The sequence below is a fragment of the Macaca nemestrina genome, chromosome 9, assembly GCF_043159975.1.
Source record: "Macaca nemestrina isolate mMacNem1 chromosome 9, mMacNem.hap1, whole genome shotgun sequence".
NCBI lineage: Eukaryota > Metazoa > Chordata > Mammalia > Primates > Cercopithecidae > Macaca > Macaca nemestrina.
The window spans coordinates 92,845,436-92,872,786 of record NC_092133.1 but is presented as its reverse complement, the minus strand read 5'-3'; the positions used below and the strand labels follow the sequence as shown (position 1 = coordinate 92,872,786).

At 38.4% G+C, this 27,351-nt stretch overlaps 1 long non-coding RNA gene across 1 annotated transcript in view; it reads left to right on the top strand.

Annotated features, from left to right (window-relative positions):
* The window catches only part of LOC139356336 (uncharacterized), a 66,882-nt gene that overhangs the window by 15,866 nt on the left and 23,665 nt on the right, over positions 1-27,351 (top strand). The window lies entirely within an intron of this gene.

Below are 27,351 nucleotides of genomic sequence, written 5' to 3'. Positions count from 1 at the left end.
TTAAATTATAACAGGAAAATATTTTAAATAATAAATTGAAGAAACTGAATAAATTGAGAGCTATCCAATGTTTAAGAATAACAATATTTAGTATTTAGATTAAAATAACCAACAAATTTAGATTCAATGCAAATTCCCAATTCTGTTTTAAAATAGAAATTGACAAGCTTTTTATAAAATATGAATGTACAAAGAAAACCAAATATATACAACAAATTTGAAAAATAATCCAATGGCTTATATTAAAAATATCAATTCCTACTACAGTGTTACAGTAGATAAACAGTATAGTGCTATTATGAAGATAAATCTAAGTAGACCAGTAGAATAAAATTGTCAGTCTATTAGTAAATACATTAATATGGTAAACTTATTTTGTCAAAGATACCAAGAAATTTCAATAGGAAAAAGATATTTTTGTGATCTTGGTTTAGGTAAGAACTTTGAAAAATAGAACACCAAAAGCATAATCAAAAGGAAAAAAAAAATGGATTGTATCTTGTCCAAAATGTTTTATTTTTTAAACATTTACATGAAGAATACGAAAAGACAAGATGTTTAATAAGAGAACAAATTTTAAATATATCAGTTTAGGCCATAATATCCAGAACTTATAAACAATTGTTACAAGTCAATAATGAAGCAATTAATTTAAATGGACAAATACATATTACATAAATTTATTTTTCCAAAGAAAATATACACATTGCCAAATTTTATGTAAAAACATGTTCAGTATCAGCCATGAGAGAAATACAAATCAAATTACAATAAAATAGTAGTGAACAGCCACTAGAATGGTTATAACTGAGAGACAATAAGTGTTGAAAACATGCAGAGAATGTGGAACCCATATACATTAGAACTGGGAATGTAAATATTGCAATCATTTTGAAACAAAAATATAATTGGCTATTCCTCAAAATTTTGAACATAATCAACATACAAAACATAAATTTTATTCTCATGTATGTATGTAAAAGGAAATTTCTACACCCATAAAAAGATTTTTATGTGAATTCTCAGAGCAGCAAGATTTATAAAATGTACAAGTAGATACAACCTAATATCTATCAAGTTGTAAAAGAAAAAATAATAAATTATCTATGCAAACATTACCACTTGATAGAGTTACATAATAATGCATGCTTCAAAAGGAATGTAACAAAAATATTAAGCTAAGTTACAAAAAGACCCAAATGACATCATTTATTATTCCATTTGTTATAAATCTTTATAATAGGCTTATGTATAGAGATGTAAAATTTACTAATTTTTGTCTAAATCTGTCATGCTAAAGGAAAGAGAATGAAAATAGAGTGCACTTTTCTTTCAAAAGTGGAAATATTTTAAAGTTATTTTGTAACTGATTGCACAATTTTTTTATTATACTTTAAGTTCTAGGGTACATGTGCATAACGTGCAGGTTTGTTACATATGTATACTTGTGCCATGTTGGTGTGCTGCACCCATCAACTCGTCAGCACCCATCAACTCGTCATTTACATCAGGTATAACTCCCAATGCAATCCCTCCCCCCTCCCCCCTCCCCGTGATATAAACATACTAAAAAGCTAGAAAATTTACACTTCAAACATGGGATTACTATATTATATAAATTATATGCCTGTAAAGCTCTTTAAAATACAAGCATGTCAACAGATGTTAAGGTTGTTCTGACTTTCAGAAGCCTGTCATGAATTGTGAAAATGAAATACATTTATTATCCATTTCAAGGAATGATAAATGAAGGGGAAGAGGCAAGGTAACATGTTGAGATTTGGGCTTCTATTAACCTCATCACCCAAATAGTGAACATAGTACCTAAGAGCTAGTTTTTCAACATAATGGTAAATTTGTCTTTCCATTTGACCTTTCAGAGTCCCCAGTGTCTATTGTTTCCATTGTTATGTCTGTGTGTATTTATTGTTTAGCTCCTACTTATAAGTGATAAAATTTGGTACTTGATTTTCTGCTTCTGCATTAATTCACTCAGAATAATGGCCTCCAACTGCAACCATGGTGCTGCAAATAATATAACTTCATTCTTTTACATGGCTGCATAGTCTTCCATGATATATATGCACATCTTCTTTGTCCAATCTAGTGTAATAAGAACCTAGATTTATTTCATGTATTTGCTATTGCTAATAGTGTTGAAATAAAGATACAAGTTCAGGTGACTTTTTGCTAGAATATATATATATGTATTCCGCTCCCCCCCACCCCCCACCTTTGGCTAGAACACATCCCTGCCAATATTTGTTTTTGTTTTTTTGATTTTGCTTGGTTGGCATTTTTTTACTTTTTAATAATAGTCATTCTAACTGGTGTGAGATGGTATCTCAATGTTGTTTTAATTTACATTTCTCTGTTGATTAGCGATGTTGAGCATTTTTTATATTTGTTGGCTGCTTGTATGTCTTCTTTTTAAGAAGTGTTTATTTGACCTTTGTCCTTTGACCACTTTCTTGGAGTTATTTATGTTATTCTGTTGATTTAAGTTCCTTAAAGATTCCAGATATTAGTCCTTTCTTGGATGCATACTTTGTAAATATTTTCCCCCATTCTGCAGGTTATGTGTTTACTCTGTTGACTGTTTCTCTTGCTGTGCAGAATTCCAATTGCCAATTTTTATTTTTGTTGGATTTGCTTTTGAAGTCTTAGTCTTAAGTTCATTTCCTATGCCAATGTCCAGAAGACATTTTTCTAGGTTATCTTCTAGGATTTTTGTTTTTTGAGGTCTTATATTTAAGTTTCATCAATGTTGTGTTAATTTTTTTATATGGTGAGAGGTATGGGTCCAGTTTTATTTTTCTGCATATGGCTAGCCAGTTCTCCCAGCACCATTTATTGAATACGGTGTCGTTTCCCTATTGTATATTTCTTGACTGTTGAAAAGACCAGTTCGTTGCTGATGTGTGGATATATTTCTGGGCTGTCCATTCTGTTCCAGTGATATAGGTGTTCATTGGTTTTACTAGTGTCATGCTGCTTTGTTTAATATAGCTTTGTAGTATATTTTGAAGTCAGGTAATATGATGTCTCTGGCTTTGTTCTTTTTGCTTAATATTGCTTTGGGTATTCAGGCTCTTTTTTGATTCCAGATAAATTTTAAGATTGCTTTTGTAAAAATTTTGTGAAAATGGCATTGGTAATTTGATAAGAATTGTGATGTGTCTGTAGATTGTTTTGGGTAGTATGGATTTTTTTTTCATCATCATCATCATCATTATTATTATTATTCTTATTCTTTAAGTTCTAGGGTACATGTGCATAATGTGCAGGTTTCTTACATATGTATACTTGTGCCATGTTGGTGTGCTGCACCCATCAACTCGTCAGCACCCATCAACTTGTCATTTACATCAGGTATAACTCCCAATGCAATCCCTCCCCTCTCCCCCCTCCCCATAATAGGCCCCGGCACGTGATGTTCCCCTTCCCCAGTCCAAATGATCTCATTGTTCAGTTCCCACCTATGAGTGAGAACATGCGGTGTTTGGTTTACTGTTCTTGCGATAGTTTGCTGAGAATGATGGTTTCCAGCTGCATCCATGTCCCTACAAAGGTCACAAACTCATCCTTTTTTATGGTTACATGGTATTCCATGGTGTATACGAGCCACATTTTCTTAATCCAGTCTGTCACTGATGGACATTTGGGTTGATTCCAAGTCTTTGCTATTGTGAATAGTGCCGCAATAAACATACATGTGCATGTCTCTTCATAGCAGCATGATTTATAATCCTTTGGGTATACACCCAGTAATGGGATGGCTGGGTCATATGGTACTTCTAGTCCTAGATCCTTGAGGAATCGCCATACTGTTTTCCATAATGGTTGAACTAGTTTACAATCCCACCAACAGTGTAAAAGTGTTCCTATTTCTCCACATCCTCTCCAGCACCTGTTGTTTCCTGACTTTTTAATGATTGCCATTCTGACTGGTGTGAGATGGTATCTCATTGTGGTTTTGATTTGCATTTCTCTGATGGCCAGTGATGATGAGCATTTTTTCATGTGTCTGTTGGCTGTATGCATGTCTTCTTTTGAGAAATGTCTGTTCATATCCTTTGCCCACTTTTTGATGGGGTTGTTTGTTTTTTTCTTGTAAATTTGTTTGAGTTCTTTATAGGTTCTGGATATTAGCCCTTTGTCTGATGAGTAGATTGCAAAAATTTTCTCCCATTCTGTAGGTTGCTTGTTCGCTCTGATGGTAGTTTCTTTTGCTGTGTAGAAGCTCTTTAGTTTAATTAGATCCCATTTGTCAATTTTGGCGGCTGTTGCCATTGCTTTTGGTGTTTTAGACATGAAGTCTTTGCCCATGCCTATGTCCTGAATGGTATTACCTAGGTTTTCTTCTGGGGTTTTTATGGTTTTAGGTCTAACATTTAAGTCTCCAATCCATCTTGAATTAATTTTCATATAAGGAGTATGAATGGATCCAATTTCAGCTTTCTACTTATGGCTAGCCAATTTTCCCAGCACCATTTATTAAATAGGGAATCCTTTCCCCATTTCTTGTTTTTCTCAGGTTTGTCAAAGATCAGATGGCTGTAGATGTGTGGTATTATTTCTGAGGACTCTGTTCTGTTCCATTGGTCTATATCTCTGTTTTGGTACCAGTACCATGCTGTTTTGGTTACTGTAGCCTTGTAGTATAGTTTGAAATCAGGTAGCGTGATGCCTCCAGCTTTGTTCTTTTGGCTTACGATTGTCTTGGCAATGTGGGGTCTTTCTTGGTTCCATATGAACTTTAAAGCAGTTTTTTCCAATTCTGTGAAGAAAGTCATTGGTATCTTAATGGGAATTCCATTGAATCTATAAATTACCTTGGGCAGTATGGCCATTTTCACAATATTGATTCTTCCTATCCATGAGCATGGTATGTCCTTCATTTGTTTGTGTCCTTTTTTATTTCACTGAGCAGTGGTTTGTAGCTCTCCTTGAAGAGGTCCTTTACATCCCTTGTAAGTTGGATTCCTAGGTATTTTATTCTCTTTTGAAGCTATTATGAATGGGAGTTCATTCATGATTTGGCTCTCTGTTTGTCTGTTACTGGTTTATAAGAATGCTTGTGATTTTTGCACGTTGATTTTGTATTCTGAGACTTTGCTGAAGTTGCTTATCAGCTTAAGGAGATTTGGGGTGAGACAATGGGGTTTCCTAAATATAGAATCATGTCATCTTCAAACAGGGATAATTTGACTTCTTCTTTTCCTAACTGAATACCCTTGATTTCTTTCTCTTGCCTGATTGTCCTAGTCAGAACTTCCAACACTATGTTGAATAGGAGTGGGGAGAGAGGGCATCTCTGTTTTGTGCCGGTTTTCAAAGGGAATGCTTCCAGTTTTGCCCATTCAGTATGGTATTGGCTGTGGGTTTGTCATAAATATCTCTTATTATTTTGAGATACATTCCCTCAATACCGAATATATTGAGAGTTTTTAGCAGGAAGGGCTGTTGAATTTTGTCAAAAGCCTTTTCTGAATCTATTGAGATAATCATGTGTTTTTTGTCTTTGGTTCTGTTTATATGGTGTGTTACGTTTATTGATTTGTGTATGTTGAACCAGCCTTGCATCCCAGGGATGAAGCCCACTTGTTCACGGTGGATAAGCTTTTTGATGTGCTTCTGGATTTGATTTGCCAGTATTTTATTGAGGATTTTTGCATTGATGTTCATCAGGGATATTGGTCTAATATTCTCTCTTTTTGTTGTATCTCTGTCAGGCTTTGGTATCAGGATGATGTTGGCCTTGTAAAATGAGTTAGGGAGGATTCCCTCTTTTTCTATTGATTGGAATAGTTTCAGAAGGAATGGTACCAGCTTCTCCTTGGACCTCTGGTAGAATTCAACTGTGAATCCTTCTTGTCCTGGACTTTTTTTGGTTGGTAGGCTATTAATTATTGCCTCAATTTCAGAGCCTGCTATTGGTCTATTCAGGGATTCAACTTCCTCCTGGTTTAGTCTTGGGAGAGTGTAAGTGTCCAGGAAATTATCCATTTCTTCTAGGTTTCCTCGTTTATTTGCATAGAGGTGTTTATAGTATTCTCTGATGGTAGTTTGTATTTCTGTGGGGTCGGTGTTGATATCCCCTTTATCCTTTTTTATTGAGTCTATTTGATTCTTCTCTCTTTTCTTCTTTATTATTCTTGCTAGCCTTCTATCAGTTTTGTTGATCTTTTCAGAAAACTGGATCCTGGATTCATTGATTTTTTTGGAGGGATTTTTGTGTCTCTATCTCCTTCAGTTCTGCTCTGATCTTATTTATTTCTTGCCTTCTGCTAGCTTTTGAATGTGTTTGCTCTTGCTTCTCTAGTTCTTTTAATTGTGATGTTAGGGTGTCAATTTTAGATCTTTCCTGCTTTCCCTTGTGTGCAATTAGTGCTATAAATTTCCCTCTCCACACTGCTTTAAATGTGTCCCAGAGATTCTGGTATGTTGCGTTTTTGTTCTCATTGGTTTCAAAGAACATCTTTATTTCTGCTTTCATTTATTTATGTACCTAGTAGTCATTCAGGAGCAGGTTGATCAGTTTCCATGTAGTTGAGCGTTTTTGATTGAGTTTCTTAGTCCTGAGTTCTAGTTTGATTGCACTGTGGTCTGAGAGACAGTTTGTTATAATTTCTGTTCTTTTACATTTGCTGAGGAGTGCTTTACTTCCAACTATGTGGTCAATTTTGGAATAGGTGCGATGTGGTGCTGAGAAGAATGTATATTGTGTTGCTTTGGGGTGGAGAGTTCTGTAGATGACTATTAGGTCCACTTGGTACAGAGTTGAGTTCAATTTCTGGATATCCTTGTTAACTTTCTGTCTCATTGATCTGTCTAATGTTGACAGTGGGGTATTAAAGTCTCTCATTATTATTGTATGGGAGTCTAGGTCTCTTTGTAAGTCTCTGAGGACTTGCTTTATGAATCTGGGTGCTCCTGTATTGGGTGCATATGTATTTAGGATAGTTAGTTCTTCCTGATGAATTGATCCCTTTATCATTATGCAATGGCCTTCTTTGCCTCTTTTGATCTTTGATGGTTTAAAGTCTGTTTTATCAGAGACTAGGATTATAACCCCTGCTTTTTTTTGTTTTCCATTTGCTTGGTAGATCTTCCTCCATCCCTTTATTTTGAGCCTATGTGTGTCTCTGCATGTGAGATGGGTCTCCTGAATACAGCAAACTGATGGGTCTTGACTCTTTTTCCAATTTGCCAGTCTGTGTCTTTTAATTGGACTATTTAGTCCGTTTACATTTAAGGTTAATATTGTTATGTGTGAACTTGATCCTGCCATTATATTAGCTGGTTATTTTGCTCGCTAGTTGATGCAGTTTCTTCCTAGCATCAACGGACTTTACATTTTGACATGTTTTTGCAATGGCTGGTACCTGTTGTTCCTTTCCATGTTTAGTGCTTCCTTCAGGATCTCTTGTGGGGCAGGTATGGTGGTGACAAAATCTCTCAGCATTTGCTTGTCTGTAAAGGATTTTATTTCTCCTTCACTTATGAAACTTAGTTTGGTTGGATATGAAATTCTGGGTTGAAAATTCTTTTCTTTAAGAATGTTGAATATTGGCCCCCACTCTCTTCTGGGTTGGAGAGTTTCTGCCGGGAGATGTACTGTTAGTCTGATGGGCTTCCCTTTGTGTGTAACCCTACGTTTCTGTCTGGCTGCTCTTAACATTTTTCCTTCATTTCAACTTTGGTGAATCTGACAATTATGTGTCTTGGAGTTGCTCTTCTCGAGGATTATCTTTGTGGCGTTCTCTGTATTTCCTGAATTTGAATGTTGGCCTGCCTTACTAGGTTGGGGAAGTTCTCCTGGATGATATCATGCAGAGTGTTTTCCAACTTGGTTCCATTTTCCCTGTCACTTTCAGACACACCAATAAGACATAGATTTGGCCTTTTCACATAATCCCATATTTCTTGTAGGCTTTGTTCATTTCTTTTTACTCTTTTTTCTCTAAACTTCTCTTCCGGCTTCATTTCATTCATTTCATCTTCAATTGCTGATACATCTTTCTTCCAGTTGATTGAGTTGTTTACTGAAGCTTGTGCATTTGTCACGTAGTTCTCATGTTATGGTTTTCATCTCTATGAGTTCTTTTAAGGTCTTCTCTGCATTGATTATTCTGGTTATCCATTCATCCATTCTTTTTTCAAGGTTTTTAGTTTCTTTGTGCTGCTTACGTAGTTCCTCCTTTAGCTCTGAGAAGTTTGGTCGACTGAAGGCTTCTTCTGTCAAATCGTGAAAGACATTCTCCGTCCAGCTTTGTTCCATTGCTGGCAATGAGCTGCGTTCCTTTGGAGAGGGAGATGTGCTCTGATTTTTTGAATTTCCAGCTTTTCTGCACTGCTTTTTCCCCATCTTTGTGGTTTTATCTGCCTTTGGTCTTTGATGATGGTGATGTACTGATGGGGTTTTGGTGTGGGTATCCTTTCTGTTTGTTAGTTTTCCTTCTAACAGTCAGGACCCTCAGCTGTAGGTCTGTTGGAGTTTTCTTGAGGACCACTCCAGACCCAGTTTGCCTGGGTATCAGCAGCGGAGGCTGCAGAAGGTACAATATAGCTGAAAGGCAAGTGTTGCTGTCTGATTCTTGCTCTGGAAGCTTCGTCTCAGAGGTGTACCTTGCCGTGTGATGTGTGAGGTGTTGATCTGCACCTAGAGGGGGATGTCTTCCAGTTAGGCTACTCAGGCAGTCTTGAGCAGGCAGTCTGTCTGTTCTCAGATTTCAACCTCCATACTGGGAGATCCACTGCTCTCTTCAAAGCTTTCTGACAGGGGCATTTACCTCTGCTGAGGTTTCTGCTTCTTTTTGTTTAGCTATGCCTTGTCCCCAGCAGAGGAGTCTACAGAGGCAGGCCGGCCTCCTTGAGTTGTGGTGGGCTCCACCCAATTCAAGCTTCCTGGCAGCTTTGTTTACCTACTTAAGCCTCAGCAATGGTGGGTGCCCCTCCCCCAGCCTCACTGCTGCCTTGCAGTTAGATCTCAGACTGCTGTGTTAGCAATGAGGGAGGCTCCATGGGCGTGGGACCCTCTGGGCCAGGTGTGAGATATAACCTCCTGGTGTGCCATTTGCTAAGACCCTTGGTAAGGCACAGTATTAGGGTGGGAATTACCCAATTTTCCAGGTGTTGTGTGTCTCAATTTCCTTTGGCTAGGAAAAGGAATTCCCTTCCTCCTTGTGCTTCCCAGGTGAGGCGATGCCTCACCCTGCTTCAGCTCTCGCTGGTCGGGCTGCACCCGTGGACCAGCAAGAACTGTCTGACACACCCCAGTGAGATTAACCCGGTACCTCAGTTGAAAATGCAGAAATCACCCGTCTTCTGTGTCGCTCATGCTGGGAGCTGGCGGCTGGAGCTCTTCCTATTCAGCCATCTTGGGCACTCCCCATGGTCTTTTTAAACTGTGAAAATTACCTGGCTTCTTCCATAAAAATTTGGGTTCAGCAGCTCTAGGTTTGGGGCTAAGACTGTGTATTTTTAACTAACAGGCAAAAAGAACTTAAGGAAGAAGTTTTGTCTAGTGTGGATGAGTTTTTGGGGGATTGGTGAGCATTTCTCAAGTTTTTTTTTTAAGGGAGACAAAATAAGAAAGTGAGAAAAGAGAAATGGATTAAGTGCAGCAGTAATTTATGTGTGTGGATTTCCTTCTTACCTTCTGAGAGAAATGCAAGTGAAGGACTGAAGTTATTTTACAGTTTCTTGTGGAAGTGAGCTGTGCTTTACTGAATAAGACATCTCTCTCATACTGGATTATATGAGTCTAATGCAGTTTTAAGGAGGTAGAAACATCTTTGGATGAAGAAGGCTATAGAGAGAGACTTGGGAGTTTTAGGTACACCAGGAAAGTTTGAAGCAGCTCCCCAGGAGAATCAGGGAGGGACCTCATCACAGATATGGTACAGAGGTCCTCAGCTGTGTGTGATAATGACTGAGCTAGAATATCCTCAGTTTCTAGTAGCCCCTGTCTGAATGGTTCTGTGATTTTTTGCCAGGATTACTTAGCCACACAGTTGTAGTAGTGGAGGAAGCAGAAAGCTAGATAAATCCATGGATGGAATTTTTCAGGAGAGTAACATCGGGCATGAAGGCAAGAGAGCCGAGTGTGCTGGAAAGAGAATGATTATTTGGGGATGGTAGTTGCTTTAGCTCTCTATTGCCACAGTGTTGCTCCTAGCAAACCACCACAATCCTCAACTGCATGCATTGGTAAGCTCTTTTGCTCATGGGTCTGGGATGTGGGAAAAGCTCTAATTGCTGATGTGTCTCTGATGCTGTAGGTGGCCCTGCTGGTCTCTACTGGATTTGTTCATATTTCATGGATTTCCTGGCTGTCTGCTGACCCTGGAAGTTCTTAGCTAGGGTGACAGAATCAAAGTATGATTTCGAGGCAAAGGTACATGGCAGAGTATGCACAAATGGCAGGTTTAACATTGGGGCTATTTTTGCTGTCTCCCACAGTAGCTGCCAATACATTTTAGCATCTTTTTGAAAACATTTCAACTTATGTTTTAGATTCTGGGGATACATGGGCAGGTTTATAACATGGGTATATTGCATGATGCTGAAGTTTGGGGTATGGATGATTCCATCACCTGGGCATGTGCATAGTACCCAATAGGTAGTTTTCAAGCCCACACCCCCTCCCTTTCCCCCTCCTCTGGTAGTCCCCACTGCCTATTGTTGCCATCTTTATGTCCACATGTACCCAATGTTTAGCTTCCACTTACAAGTGATAATGTGCAGTGTTTGGTTTACTATTCCTGCATTAATTCACTTAGGATCATGGCCTCTAGCCACATTCATGTTGCTGCAAAGAATATGATTTTGTTCTTTTTTATGGCTGTATAGTATTCCATGCTATATATGTATTACATTTTCTTTTTTTTTTTTTTTTTTTTTTTTTTTGAGACGGAGTCTCACGCTGTTGCCCAGGCTGGAGTGCAGTGGCGCGATCTCGGCTCACTGCAAGCTCCGCCTCCCAGGTTCCCGCCATTCTCCTGCCTCAGCCTCCTGAGTAGCTGGGACTACAGGCGCCCGCCACCGCGCCCGGCTAATTTTTTGTATTTTTAGTAGAGACGGGGTTTCACTGTGGTCTCGATCTCCTGACCTTGTGATCCGCCCGCCTCGGCCTCCCAAAGTGCTGGGATTACAGGCTTGAGCCACCGCGCCCGGCCATATGTATTACATTTTTTTATCCAGTCCACCATTTATGGCCATCTGTGTTGATCCCATGTCTTTGCTGTTATGAATAATACTTTTACCATCATTTGAAAGCATACCTTTATAAGGGAATACTTTGTACAGATAAAACAAAATATAGAGAAAAGTCATTCAGATCTTTTTTATTTAAAATGCTTGATATTACTACCTAATAAAACCTCAACCATCTAAAATAAAACCTCAACTATCTTAAGCAACTAATGCAAGAAATACTATTCTTTCATTGTTCTTTTTATCATGAGCCCTGTGTGTACGTATCTCTTTTATGGATCTCAATCAGGATTCATTCAGCATTTTCCAGATAGAAAATGTGAGAGTTATAATTAAATTCTGCCTCTCTAAAATCATTTCTGGTATTAAGTTTCCTTCAGGACATTCTTTTTCTGAAAAATGAGTTAAGATATGCAAAATAACTTTGTACTTTATCTTCACTATAAAAGCGCCTGGAGTGAACTTCTTCTCTACTCAGGCTAAATTGTTAATTAGTTCAAGGTACACCAGAGATGTGATCTTGGAATCTTCTGATAGCCAACGTTTATTAAAACAGTAGTCATTGGTCTCGATTAGATTTTTGTATGTATGTGGGGGGTGGGGGGAAGTGGGCAGCTTAGAGTAATTTTAATGTGTTATAAAGACAAGTGTTGGATGGGTGCAGTGGCTCATACCTGTAATCCCAGCACTTTGGGAGGCCAAGGAGAGCAGATCACATGAGGTCATGAGTTTGAGACCTGCCTGGCCAATACGGTGAAACCCCATCTCTACTAAAAAACACAAACAAAACAAAACAAAACAATCAGCCGGGCATGGTGATGGGTGCCTATAATTCCAGCTACTTGGGAGGCTGAGGCAGGAGAATCACTTGAACCCAGGAGGCGGAGGTTGCAGTGAGCCGAGATCATGCAGCTGCACTCCAGCCTGGGCAACAGAGTGAGTCTAAAAAAAAAAAAAAAAAAAAAAAAAAACAAACTAGTATGGAAGATTTTGACAATAGTTGGCTACCTAAGAAAACCCACTAACACCACTTTAAATCAGAATTTTGTGAAGGGTATGGCCTCATATTGACACATACTCTTTTTCATCCTCATGTGCACACTTGATTTCTCTACAGCTGACACTGTTTAGGAGTCCTATTATATACTTTCATAAGCTCTTACCCTTCTTCTGTTACAGAAGTTTCTTGCAATTCTTGGTGTGATTTGACTGGGATTCCTTCCCTACTGGAAGGTGAGATTCATGGGGGCCGAGCTCTCTGAGCTCTGCTCATGTTACTGGAATCTCAGCCACTGACACAGAGCAGGGCCTCAGTGAACAGGTGCATGAGATCCTTCTTCACAAGGACAAAGTAGGTACCTGCTTGCCTTGAGTGATTTAAAGCATTTTAAGACATGCTTTGCTGCCTCTAGATATTTCTCTGGTTAGATCCCCACAAAGATATCTGTAACATTAAGCTCTGGGACCACGTGAGAGCAGACTAGCTGCTCACAGATTCCTGAAAGAAATGCAAAACCTTTTCTCTGTTCCCAGGCACTCAGCTAACTTTTCCCCCCTCCATCTCTTTTTGCCTTGCCAACATGGAAACTGGAAACCCCATGGAATTATTTCTCCCAGCTCTTATCTCTGAGGGTAGAACTCAATCACCACCCACCCTTAGTTGCTGTTTCTGCAGAGCTAGTCGCAATAGAATAGCAATAATTTGCATCTCCAAGCTTCTGTGACCTGGATGCATGGCATTTTCTGAGACTCTGGCCTCAAGGGTGCACAGCTCCCCTGCAGGTTGCCCCTCTGAGTCCCTGCTGGGCTTTGGGCTGGACAGCTCTGCCTTCCTGGCCCTAGGGACATCCCTATGATTGACATAGCTTGGCTTCAGTGAAAAAACACAAAGTGCCAGTTTTTCACTTCGGTTTATTTTTTTCCCTTCCTTTGCAAACAGAAGAAAAAATATTTTCCCCTTGTGCTTTATCAAAAGATATACATATATATGTTTTAGTTGACATATTTAAAGCAAGAGAATAGGATCACTTCTTCCCACAGCCTCTTAACTTGTAGACAGGGCCTTTTAAAAAATATTCATACATTTAAAGATATGTGGAAACACACAGCTACAACGACAGGTTTTTCAATTCACAGATTTTTTTTTTCTAATCTGCCTCCAGCACCCTGAGTGAACATTACTGGAAGCCTCAGGAGAGAGTCTCCAGCTAGATCTGCATTTGTACAACTGGTGGGATTCTGCCTCCGTTTAAGTCTTAAATTAGCCATTGACAGGTTTACAACATAAAGCCAAGACGGAACTCTCCCAGCTTTTCAAGCCTGGGAACGAGTAGAGATAAACAAAGATAGTAGTGTTTGAGGCAAATGCACTGTCTTTAAGCTAGAGTGGAGTCCGTTTAGGTGAGTACTTTTCCAGGAGTTTTGTTAGCGATCTGGGGAAGGTTGAACACTTTCAAACCTTGTGTTTCCTTCTTTGACCTTTATAAATAGGGAATATCTAAACAGGATGTTAAGGAGATTTCCTGTCAGCTATAATTAAGCAAAAGGGATGGAAGGTTTTTATTCCTTAGTCCTCAACTTGTTCTTAGTCAGATATCTCTGACCCCATGATAAAGTCCCAAAGGGAAATTTCATCTTCTTGGTGTTGGGTTGGGGCCTGTGGTCTAAAAGTAGGTGGTGAAGTTAAAGAGAAACAGCCTTAAACTGTTTTCTCCTTCCTTCCTTCCTTCCTTCCTTCCTTCCTTCCTTCCTTCCTTCCTTCCTTCTGTCCGTCCTTCCTTCCTTCCTTCCTTCCTTCCTTCCTTCCTTTCTTCCTTCCTTCCTTCCTTCCTTCCTTCCTTCCTTTCTTCCTTCCTTCCTTCCCTCCCTCCCTCCTTCCTTCCTTCTTTCCCTCCCTCCCTCCTTCCTTCCTTCCTTTTTGGCCACTCCTTGTTTTCCCCCAAATCATCTTGTTCTTCTGTTTTTGGAGGTGATCGTCATTATTTAATGAAATCTGTCTTTTATGGTAAGATCAGCAGCAGCATGTCAAAAGCGTGCCTACTAGGTTCTTTGGTTGAGATAACTTCAATATCCTGAACCCCTGTGTATTATTATAGGAGAATGCACTGTTAATTATCAGCCAATAACTTATTTATTATGTACTTACTGTAGTGTTTGTCGAGCCCTGTAAGAAAGATGTAAGTGAATAAAATCTAGTCCCTGCCTTCAAGAAACTTCTAATTTAGGGAAGAAAAGCAATACACATCTAAAGAGATAACTATAACAAGACAATTAGTACCACGTGTGGCTTAGACAGGGAGGCGTTTAAGGGCAGTGCTGTCACAATATGGCCCCTTACAACTCTGCTGACTATTTTTTCTGTGCTTGTGATCACTGACAGTCTGTGGCCTGGAGTTTCTGTAAAAGTGTTAATCATAAATGTAAGATTTCTGTTTGTGGCAAAGCTGTGAAATTCAGCACTAGCAAGGTATTTCAAAGTTCCAGATGAAACTCCTTGAGGTACCATGTGAAAGGACCCATATTTTCTAAAGCGACTTGGAGTGAAATTCAATGTCTGGCAAAAGATCCCCTCTGGGTGAAGTATGGGAAGTGCTCTCTCTTCTCCCCTCTCTTTTATTCTCATTCCCTTTTTGTCTCACCTTTCCCTCACTTCCTCTGACCCTGTTGATCATTTTAGTAGCTTTCCCAGTCTAACTGGGATCCTCTGCAACAGAGGGTCAGCGAAGGCTGGAAGAGAAAGGAGGGATATTCTCAATGAGGAAGGTGGGATCCTATTACAGAGGCAATTTGCCCATAAGTGAAATTTCATGTCTAACAAATGCACTGCCCTGTTGCAAATCCACTGCAATTAAAACTCAACTTCATCATCTGACTGTACTCAATGAATTAGAGTAACTCTTGGGATATAATTTTGTGTGTTCTCATTATAATTGCTAAATCATAAAGTCCATCAATTCACCCTGGGTCTGTAGAGCATTAATATCTAATAATGAAGTAATGAAGTTCTACTATGGTGGGAAATCCACTCAGTTCTTCTTCTTCCAAGATATTTCCATTAACCCTTAATGAACGAAATATGTAGAGTCTCAAGGAGACAGATTTTCTGGTTCTTCTGGATACTCAATTAGTTTGTACAAGGTAATATTTAAGATGACTGGGCAAGGCTTCTGTAGGAGTGGAAGAGGCTGAAAGAATCATAGCAAAGCACAAGGCAGGATGGTTGTGGGTGTGTGGGTTGGTTTGTTTTTATTTTAGAACTTTGAAGACAACATCACGGAGCAGAAAAAAGGGGACACGGGATAGGTATATACCTGCTGGAAAGGTATGACCTCTTGGGTTGGCTTTTGATAGGCAATTACCAGTGTTAGAATTACATTGTAGAACTTTGAAATCTAGTTATGAGGTGAAATACATGGAAGTTAAATGTAAAATGTGACTCTTTTGACAACACTGATTGTTGTTGCCACTAAAATCGAATCCTCTTTTTGTTGGTGATACTGTTTACATAGAGGTAGATTTTCCTTACACATATTTTTCTTACACTTTTCATAGCCGTAGGATGAGTGTGATATTTTTTATTTAATAGTATAAACTCAGTGGTGGTGTAGGTCCCAGATCTCCTAGGAAGGAGGAAGAAACCTTAATCTTCTCTACCTAAGTGGATAAGCATTCTCTACATCTCTAGTCACAGTTGTTTCTGGAACTCTTGGTGTGGGAGAATACATAGTGATCTCAGGACAGGAAATGGCTAGCCCTCAACTGAAGCCATCATCAGTGAAGGTGAAAAATCTTAACTTTAACAGTAGAAACCATGTGGTTGTCAAGTTTTCAGGAAAACAAAGAGGAGATTAAATGTGTGGGTAGTATAGGAGGGGTGACTTGGTATGGGTTGGGAAAAGCAGACACAACTTCATTTCCTTGAGCAGTTTCCATTGTAATCAATGTGTTGGGTCAGCACCAACCTCTTTACCTGAGATAAAATATTTAATGCATGTTTGTGTCAGCCTCGGAATATGCTTTGCCCTCTTAGGTTTATATTTTTGAGTTTAGGGTCTGAGTTACATCCAAAAACTAGTGGCCTAGCCTTAGGCCAACCTCTTCCATGAGGTGTTTTTTGTTTGTTTGTTTGTTTGTTTTGTTTTTTTCTTTTGACAGAGTATCACTCTGTCACCCAGGCTGGAGTGCAATGACGCGACCTCGGCTCACTGCAACCTCTACCTACCGGGTTCAAGCGATTCTTCTGCCTCAGCCTCCCGAGTAGCTGGGATTACAGGCATGCACTACCATTCTGAGCTAATTTTTTAAAATATTTTTAGTAGAGATGGGGTTTCACCGCGTTAGCCAGGATGGTCTAAATCTCCTGACCTCATGATCTGCCTGCCTCCGCCTCCCAAAATACTGCGATTACAGGCGTTGAGCCACCGTGCCCGGCCCTAGTTTGAGTTTTATATCCAGATTTTGGTGGAGCCACCAAAATCCACAGCCTCTGAGGACCTAATTATATGAAGTTTTCAGAAGTGAAACAAAATTCAGGAGTGTGATCAGAGAAAAGGCTCCATTTTCCCCCTCACTGATGCCCTCCCTAGTCCTGGGGAAATTAACATGGTGAACGGCTGTTTCTGAGCTTCTCTGGGCAGTTGATTGTACAAAATGTGGGGAGTAAGGCAAAATCACAGGTTCTCTTCCTGCAGTAAATAATCTGGAAACGATCCTCTCTTTTATAAAAATATTCCACAGTGATCAATGTGAAGCAGGTTATCGAGAGCATGCATTCTCAGCAGGGGTGACTTACCCCCAAGGAGCAACAACTGCTCCTTGAGGCAGGGCAAAAAAAAAAACTCACTCAATGGTGCATAGGCTTCCAGGGGGCCAGAACACACGGCACTGCTTCAGAGCACATCAGCATTCAAGTGTTATGGATTGAGTGGGGTTGCAATTAGGAAAAAAGAAATCTCTAAAAAGGCTTTTTAAGGGTACCATAATAAAAATATGGTTAAAAAGCACTGATCTAGGGTAAGGTATGATTTTAGGAGCTGCAGCATTGATATCTATTTGGGGACTTCTCCATGGAGCATTGACACAATTCATAACTTTTCCAAAAGGAAATAGAATCCAGGAATCTTCGATATAGACAGAGTTCAGTATCTAAAACTAGCAGTAAGAAAAATTTTTAAAAAAATAATATCATCCTTGGGGCACAGGAGTCTTACTATCTCTGAAGTATTCCCTCGAGTACATTTTAAAAAAGGACAATGTTCAGATCCAAGAGGCTGGACAGAAACAAGTGCCTGATGCGTTAACCCTGAGGATGAATGTGAGCTGTCTTGGTATCTATGGGAAAAAGATCGATTATCTGGTACATAGTTCTGTGTGGGTTTCTGAAAGTGGACACATTTTACTCTAGATCTAGACTTTTAAACTACATATTGGTAAATGTTGACAATTGAGAACACTGCTTCTGTTTTATAATGTAGTATAATCCAAGAGATTTGTCTGTATTTATAGAGGTTCTTTTCAGAGGTAACCAAATCAAACTCTTTAAAACTATTGCCATTTGCATTTCCAGTAATTTTAACTAATTTAGTTTAATATTATTTAATTTTTTATTGGATAATCTTGATATACAATATCCAAGCTCTCTAGATTTTACTCACCATCTATTATTTTGCTTGCACAGAATAATGAAATGGTATTATTTTTGAGTATATTCAAAAATCTTTCTTTAGAAGTGATTATATTTTTATAAGAAGGTGTTAATTGTTTGGTTCTTATCAAAACCTAGTAGTCGTTTCTAGAAAAATTATTGATAATGTTGTAGGAGAATAGTATTAAAGATAGAAAGCTTATACCCCCTAATTTCACCATAGGAACTTAAACTTAGATAAATGAAGGCTTGGCTCTACTTCTGCAGAAATTGCAGTATAGACAATTCTGGCCTAAAGTGAAGGGAAAATTGTTTCTGTTTAGATTTAAAATTTGTGAAGCAAACTCTTGTCGGCCTAAATAGGAGTTAAAATAGACTACTATCTTTTGCCCAATGAATCTCATAAAAATAATTGAATAGGTACTGAAAAGAATATTATTTAATATCAAATTTCAATCTTGATCTTTAATACGGCAAGTACAGGAAAATTATGAAGGGCCTTAAGAGAAATCATTCTGAAAATAAATCAGACCTCTGATATCCAGTCTCATATATAAGAAGCTTGGAAGTCATACCATAACCCCATCTTAATACCAAGTAAAAAGATGAACAAACTGAAATTCAAAAACTCTTTCTAGAATCTTCAGATAAGGGAGGACATAGGGCAAGCCTCTTCATCTTAGATTGGAGAGACAAACAGACAAATACAGAGAATTACAACCTGCCAGAGTAGAGAGCCACAAGCAGAAACATCCGAGGAAACAAGCACAAGGGCATGGAAACCTGAATTGTAATTGACGAATTGGTGAAGGCTCAGTATGGACAAGTCTGAGAGTTAAGAACTCTGGGGGCGGGGGGCAGTCATAGGGGCACCCTCCTATCATTGCAATTTTGTGAGTTTCGCCTCTAGAATCTCAACTCTTCTTAGTTCTCACGGTGACTATCTGAGAAAAATCTTCTCATGCTTCCAGCAGAGAAGAAAAATTAACTATTTTGAAATATGCCAGAAATGTCTATTCTTGAAAGGCCTGCCCACAGGGGAAACTATCTTACCAGTGCCCAACCAACCTGAGGGAAGGCAGATTCCTATTTCCAGCCCCTTCTAGCAATCCTGTCTCACATAAGTAGACAGAAAACTGAGAAGCACTGGCAAAGTCCACAGACCAGGGGCACAGGCTCACCGTAACCTAATCATAAAACTACATTGCACTTTCCTTCCCTATGCCCCTTAACTACTACATCACTGCATGCCTCATTACCAAACTTCCTTAAATAGGAATAAACTAGGTATTGATGGAACGGATCTCAAAATAATAAGACCTATGTATGACAAACACACAGCCAATATGATACTGAATGGGCAAAACCTGGAAACATTCCCTTTGAAAACTGGCGCAAGGATTCCCTCCCTCACCACTCCTATTCAACATAGTGCTGGAAGTTCTGGCTAGGGCAATCAGGCAAGAGAAAGAAAAAAGCATATTCAATTAGGAAAAGAGGAAGCCAAATTGTCCCTGTTTGCAGATGACACGACTGTATATTTGCAAAACCCCATCATCTCACCCAAAAATATCCTTAAGCTGATAAGCAACTTCAGCAAAGTCTCAGGATACAAAATCACTGTGCAAAATCACAAGCATTCCTATACACCAATAACAGACAAACAGAGAGCCAAATCGGGAGTGAAGTCCCATTCAAAATTACTATGAAGAGAATAAAATACTTAGGAATCCAACTTACAAGGGATGTAAAGGACCTCTTTAAGGAGAACTACAAACCACTTCTCAATGAAATAAAAGAGGACACAAACAAATGGAAGAACATTCCATGCTCATGGATAGGAAGAATCAATATCGTGAAAATGACCATACTGCCCAAGGTAATTTACAGATTCAGTGCCATCCCCATCAAGCTATCAATGACTTTCCTCACAGAATTGGGAAAAAAATACTTTAAAGGTCATAGGGAACCAAAAAAGAGCCTGCATTGCCAAGATAATCCTAGGCAAAAAAAAAAAAAAAAAAAAAAAAAAAAAACAAAGCTGGAAGAATCATGCTACCTGACTTCAAACTATACTAGAAGCCTACAGTAATGAAAACAGCATGGTACTGGTACCAAAACAGATATATACACCAACGGAACAGAACAGAGGTCTCAAAAATAACAGCACACATCTACAACCATCTGATCTTTGACAAACCTGACAAAGACAAGCAATGGTGAAAGGATGCCCTATTTAATAAATGGTGCTGCTGGGAAAACTGGCTAGCAATATGTAGAAAGCTGAAACTGGATCCCTTCCTTACACCTTATACAAAAATTTAATTCAAGATGGATTAAAGACTTAAATGTTAGACCTAAAACCATAAAACCTCTAGAAGAAAATCTAGCCACAATACCATTCAGCACATAGGCATGGGAAAGGACTTCATGCCTAAAACACCAAAAGCAATGGCAACAAAAGCCAAAATAGACAAATGGGATCTAATTAAACTAAAGAGCTTCTTCACAGCAAAAGACTACTACCATCAGAGTGAACAGGCAACCTACAGAATGGGAGAAAATTTTTGCAATCTACACATCTGACAAAGGGCTAATATCCAGAATCTACAAAGAAGTTAAACACGTTTACAAGAAAAAACGCCATCAAAAAGTGTGCGAAGGATAGGAACAGACACTTCTCAAAAGAAGACATTTATGCAGCCAACAGACACATGAAAAAATGCTCATCATCACTGGTTACCACAGAAATGCAAATCAAAACCATAATGAGATACCATCTGACACCAGTTAGAATGGTGATCATTAAAAAGTCAGGAAACAGATGCTGTAGAGGATATGGAGAAATAGGAATGCTTTTACACTGTTGGTGGGAGTGTAAATTAGTTCAACCACTGTGGAAGACAGTGTGCTGATTCCTTAAGGATCTAGAACTAGAAATACCGTTTGACCCAGCGATCTCATTACTGGATATATACCCAAAGGATTATAAATCATGCTGCTATAAAGACACATGCGCACGTATGTTTATTGCAGCACTATTCACAATAGCAAAGGCTTGGAACCAACCAAAATGACCATCAGTGATAGACTAGATTAAGAAAATTTGGCACATATGCACCGTGGAATACTATGCAACCATAAAAATGGAGGAGCTCATGTCCTTTATGAGGACATGAATGAAGCTGGAAACTGTCATTCTCAGCAAACCATCACAAGGACAGAAAACCAAACACTACATGTTCTCACTTACAGGTGGGAATTGAACAATGAGAACACTTGGACACAGAGTGGGGAACATCACACACCAGGACCTGTTGTGGGGTGGGGGCTGGGGGGAGGGATAGCATAAGGAGAAATACCTAATGTAAATTATGAATCAATGGGTGCAGCAAACCAACATGGCACATGTATACCTATGTAACAAACCTGCACGTTGTGCACATGTACCCTGGAACTTAAAGTATAATAATTTTAAAAAGTAAAGAAAAAATAAATAAATAAATAAATAACAGATAGGATCTTGCTTTGTCCCCCAAGCTGGAATGCAATGGCACTATCATAGCATACTGCAGCCTTGAACTTCTGGACCTAAGTGATCCTCCTGCTTCAGTCCTCTTTGTGGCTGGAACCATAGCTGTGTGCAACTATGCCTGGCTAACATTTTTACTTTTTTTTTTTTTTTTTTTTTGTACAGACAGGGTCTTGTTATGTTGTCTGGGCTATCCTCAAACTCCTAGCCTCAAGCCATCCTACCACCTCAGCCACTCAACATTCTGGAATTACCAGTGGAAGCCACTATGCCCAGTCCAGATGCCCTTTTACCCAGTATATGATGTCAAATTTCTAACAAAAAATTAGAAAGCCTACTAAAAGGGAAAAAAAAAAAGAAACCCCAAAACCAGCAAACAAAAAACCCAAAACAACAAAAAGTTTCAAGAAACGGAACTAGCTCACAGAACTATATTCAGATATGGCAAGTATATTAGAATTATCAGATTGGTAACTTTAAGCAACTATGATTAATATGATAAGAGTGATAATGGAAAAAATAGACAATTTGTAAGAACAGGTTGGTAATATAAGCAGAGAGATGGAAAGTCTAAGAAAGAATCAAATAAAAATTCTAGAGATCAAGAAACTAACAAAAATGAAGCATGGCATTGAAGGCTCATTAGTAGACTGGATGTGGGTGAGGAAAGAATCTTGAGCTTGAGTATATTTCAAGAGAAACTTCCAAAAATGAAAGCAAAGTGTAAAAGACTGAGTAAAAAAGGAACAGAATATCCAAGAACAGTGGGACAACTACAAAAGATGTAATTATGCATAGTGGAACCCCAGAAGGAGAAGAAAGAGAGAAAGAAATAGAAGAAATATTCAAAACAATAATGAATGAGAATTTTTCTAAATTAATATGTGACACAAAACCACAGATACAGGAAACTGAGAGAACTCCAAACAGAATAAATGCCAAAAAACTAAATCTAAGTCATATCATATCTAAACTGCAGGAAACCAAGGATAAAAAAATAAATCTTTGAAAGAAACCAGAAGAGAGAAGAATAATCCTTACTTATAGAGGAGTAAAGATGCAAATTGCAGCTGTCTTTTCAGAAACCACACAGGCAAGAAGAGAGTGGAATAAAAAGTATTGAGAGGAAAATCCTTCAACCTAGAATTCTGTATCCTGTGAAATTATCCTTCAAAAGTTGAGGAGAAAGACCTTCTCAGACCAACAAAAATTAAGGGAATTTGTTACTAGTAGACCTGCCTTACAAGAAATGTCAAGGAAAGTTCTTCAGAAAGAAGAGACATGATGTAGGTCAAGGAATCTCAGATCTACACAAAGGAATGCACAATATTAGAGAAGTAATAAGTGATGATTCAAAATCGTGATAGCAACACTCTATGTAATGGTTATAGCTTATGTATAAGTGCAGTGAATGACAGCAATGGTAGAAGGGACAGAGAGAGGAGTTAGTAATATTTTGTTATGCCCTTGAATCTAAAATCAAATTTGTTTAACAAAGATACCTGCCCTACTTGTGAATTCATATTGTACTATTTGAAAGTGGATTTGGGTTAGTTATAAGTATATATTGGAAACTGCAGGGTAAACACAAAAAAAGAAAAATGTAAAAAATGAGTGTAACCAATATGCTAAGAAAAGAGAGAAAATGGAATCATAGAAAATGATCGGTTAAAGCCACAAAAGGAAGAAACAGTGGAAAGCAAAGATAGAAAGTGACTTATGGTAGATATAAATACAACTATAACAATAATCCCAAGTACATGAAGATTAAACAACACAATTCTAAATAACACACGGTTCAAAGACATTTCAAAAGAAATTTTAAAAATTGAACTACATAACCATACACCTGATTAAAATTTGTAGAATACAGAGAAAACACTATTTAGAGGAAAATTGGAGGAAATGTGTAACATTCAATGCATATATTAGAAGACAAGAAAGATCTAAAATCAATAATCTAAGCTGCCACTTTAGAAACAAGAAAAAGAAGTGCAAAATAAATCCAATGAAAGCTGAAGAAAATAAATAATAGAAATTGGAGCAGAAATCAATGAAATTGAAAACAGAAAATCAATAGAGAAAATTCAATAAGATAAAAAGCTGTATATATTTTCTTTGAGGTGGAGTCTCGCTCTGTTGCCCAGACTGGAGTGCAGTGGTATAATCTCGGCTCACTGCAAGCTCCACCTCCCAGGTTCAGGCCATTCTCCTGCCTCAGCCTCCGGAATAGCTGGGACTACAGGTGCCTGCCACCACATCCGGCTAATTTTTTGTATTTTTAGTAGAGACGGGGTTTCATTGTGTTAGCCAGGATGGTCTGTTTTTTGTTTTTTAAAATACCTCTATGAGGTCTGCATCCTCCTAAAATTAAACCAAAGACATTACAAAAAAAGGAAGCTACAAATCATCGTCTCTCATGAACAGAGATCACAAAATTCTCAACAAAATATTAGCAAATTTTATCCAACAATTATGAAAAGAATGACATACCATGACCCATTAGGATATATCCCTCATCTGAAAAGCTGGTTTAACAACCCAAAATGAATTTAAGTAATCTATCTCAACAGGCTAAACAGGAATAACTGCATGATTATATATATAGAACCATAAAAAGCATTTGCAAAATTCTACACTCGTTCATGGTAAATCTTCAACTTGAAAAAGACATCTATGAAAAACCTATAGCTAACAACACACTTAATGATGAGAAACTAGAAGCTTTCCTGCTGAGATCAGGTAAGAGGCAGGGATGTTCTTTTCTCATCACTCCTTTTCAACACTTTTGGGAAGTTGAGCTAATACAATAAGAAAATAAAAGGCGTACCTATTGGGAAAACATAAAACTATCTTTGTTTGAAGAACACATGATAATCTAGGTAGAAAATCTGAAAGAATCAACAAAATACTCCTTAATTATAACAAGATTGTAGGTTGCAAAGTGAATATACAAAAGTTAATTATTTTCCTGTATGCCATCAATGAACAAGTAAAATTTCAAATTGAAAACGCAAAGTCATTTTCTTTAGCACTTACAAATATAAAATACCTAGGTATAAATCTAGCAAAATGTGTACAATATCTATATGAAGAAAAGGACAAAACTCTGGAAGAAATAAATAAATTGAGAGATATTCCATGTTCATGGATTTAAAGGATCAATATTGTCAAGTTGTCACTTTTCCCAAGTTGAGGTACAGAGTCAACACAATCCAGTCAAAATCTCAGTAAATTTTTTTTTTGGTATGAAAAACTAATATTAAAGTTTATATGGAGAGTCGAAGATCTAGAATCAGCAATATGTTACGGAGGGAGAAGAACAATAGTGGAGGTCTGACAATATTTGACTTCAAGACTTCCTATAAAGCTATGGCAATCAAGACAAAGTGGTGTTGGAAAATGAATGTCCAGTAAATCAATGAAACAAAATAAAGATCTCAGAAACAGACCATAAATGTCATCAACTGATCTTAGGTAAAGAAACAAAAGCAATGTAATTAAGCAAAGATAATATTTTCAACAAATGGAGCTGGAATATTTGGTCATCCATGTGCATAAAAATAAATTTAGATATAGGCTTTAAGCTCTTACCAAAAAAATGCACTCAAAATGAATTATAGACCTAAATGTAAAGAGCAAGCTTAGTAAAACTCCTAGAAGATAACAGGAGAAAATCTAGGTGACTGACAGTATGGCTATGAATTTTTAGATTAACACCAAAAGCATGATCCTTGAAAGAAATCATTGATAGGCTGGACTTTATTTAAAAACTTCTGCTCTGCTGAAGAACCTGTCAAAAAAATAAGCCACAGATTTGGAGTAAATAGTTGCGAAAGATCTATCTGATAAAGGACTTTATCCAAAATAGACAAAGAGCTCTTAAAATTCAACAATAAGAAAATAAACACTGTGATTTAAAAATGGGCAAAACACTTGAACAGGTGCCACATCAAAGGAGATCAACAGATGGCAAGTGAGCAATTGAGAAGATGCTCCGCATCATATCCCATTAAGGAACTGTAAGTTAAAACAACAGCGAGATGCCATAAGATGCCTATCAGAATCACCAAAATTCTAAACACTGGCAACATCAGGTGCTGGGGAGGATGTAGAATAACAAGAACTCTCATTCACTGCTGGTGGGAATGAAAATGGTACAGCTGATGGTTTGGCAGTTTTTACAAAACTACACACTCTTGCCATATGATACAGTAATCCCTTTACTGTGTACTTGAATGAGTTGAAAACTTATGTCCATACAGAAACCTGCACATTGATGATTACAGCAGCTTTTTAAAGAATTGCCAAATCTTAGAAGCAACTGAGATATCTTTTAGGAGGTAAGGGGATAAACATATTGTGGTACATCCAGATGATGAAATATTATTCAGTGATGCAAAGAAATTATCCATAAAGAGGAAACCTAAATGCATAATACCAAGTGAAGGAAGCCAATCTGATAAGGCTGCACACTGTATGATTCCAAGTATGACAACCTGGAAAAGGCAAAACTATGGAAGCAGTAAAAGAGTCAGTGATTGCCAGGGTTTAGTGAGGAAGGCGGCATGAATAGTCAGACCACAGGGGAGTTTCAGGGCGGTGGAACTGTTCTGTATGATATTGTAATAGTAGGTACATATCGCTGCCCATTTATCAGAATCCATAGCATGTACAACACCAAGAGTGAACCCTAGTGTAAACCATGTGTAAACCATGGACTCTGGGTGATGATGATGTGTCAGTGTAGGTTCATCAGTTGTAACAAATGCACCACTCTGGTGGGGGATGTTGATAATGGAGGTTGGGCATGTTGGGGGAGGGGTAGAGGCTAGATGAGAATTCTCTGTACTTTCTTCTCAGTGTTGCTGTGGGACTAAAACTACTTTTTTAAAAAAATAAAATCCATATAGACAGGTCATGGTGGCTCACGCCTGTAATCCCAGAACTTTGGGAGACTGAGGTGGGTGGATCTCTTGAGGCCAGGAGTTTGAGACCAGACAGGCAAAATTGGGAGACTCCGTCTCTACAAAAACAAAAATCTAGCTAGGCGTGGCAGGGTGCATGTGTAGTGCTAGCTATTCAGGAGGCTAAGCGGAGACGCCAGGAGGTTGAGACTGCAATGAGCTATGACTGTGCCACTACACTCCAGCCTGGGCAACAGAGTGAGATCTTAATAGAAAGAAAGGAAGAAAAGGAGAGAAAGGAGGGAAGGAGGAGAATGAGGGAGGGAAGGAAGACAGGCAAGCAGGCAGGCAGGCAGGATTGGTATATAAAGAAGTAAATCAGATAACTTTTACTGGAAATCTAACAGAACAAATGTCTACACAGATATATATGTAAATGATCATAGTCACTTCATTCATCATAGCCCAAAATTGGGGGGAAAATTGATCTTTTGTCCTAAGCCCAGCTTGGTCAGGGAGACCCTAACCCAGTGGCACTGGAGGAATTTAAGTCATACTCACAGAAATACAGCAGTGTGAAGTGGGAAATCAGGGGTCTCACAGCGTTCAGAGCCGAGAGCCCAGAACAGAGATTTACCCATGTATTTATTAAGAGCAAGGCAGTCATTATCATTGTTTCTATAGATATTTGATTAACTAAAAGTATCCCTTATGGGAAATGAAGGGATGGGCTGAAATAAAGGGGTGGGTCTGACTAATTATCTTCAGCAGGAACATGCTCTTAAGGCACAGATCACTCATCCTATTGTTTGTAGTTTAAGAACACCTTTAAGCGGTTTTCCGCCCTGGGTGGGCCAGGTGTTCCTTGCCCTCATTCTGGTAAATCCACAACTTTCCAGCTTGGGCGTTATGACCATCATGAACATGCCACAGTGCTGCAGAGATTTTGTTTATGGCCAGTTTTGAGGCCAGTTTATGGACAGATTTTGGGGGGCCTGTAACCAACGTGTCCCTCTTCTTTGATTTGCAAATCGATAAAAGCAAAGTCA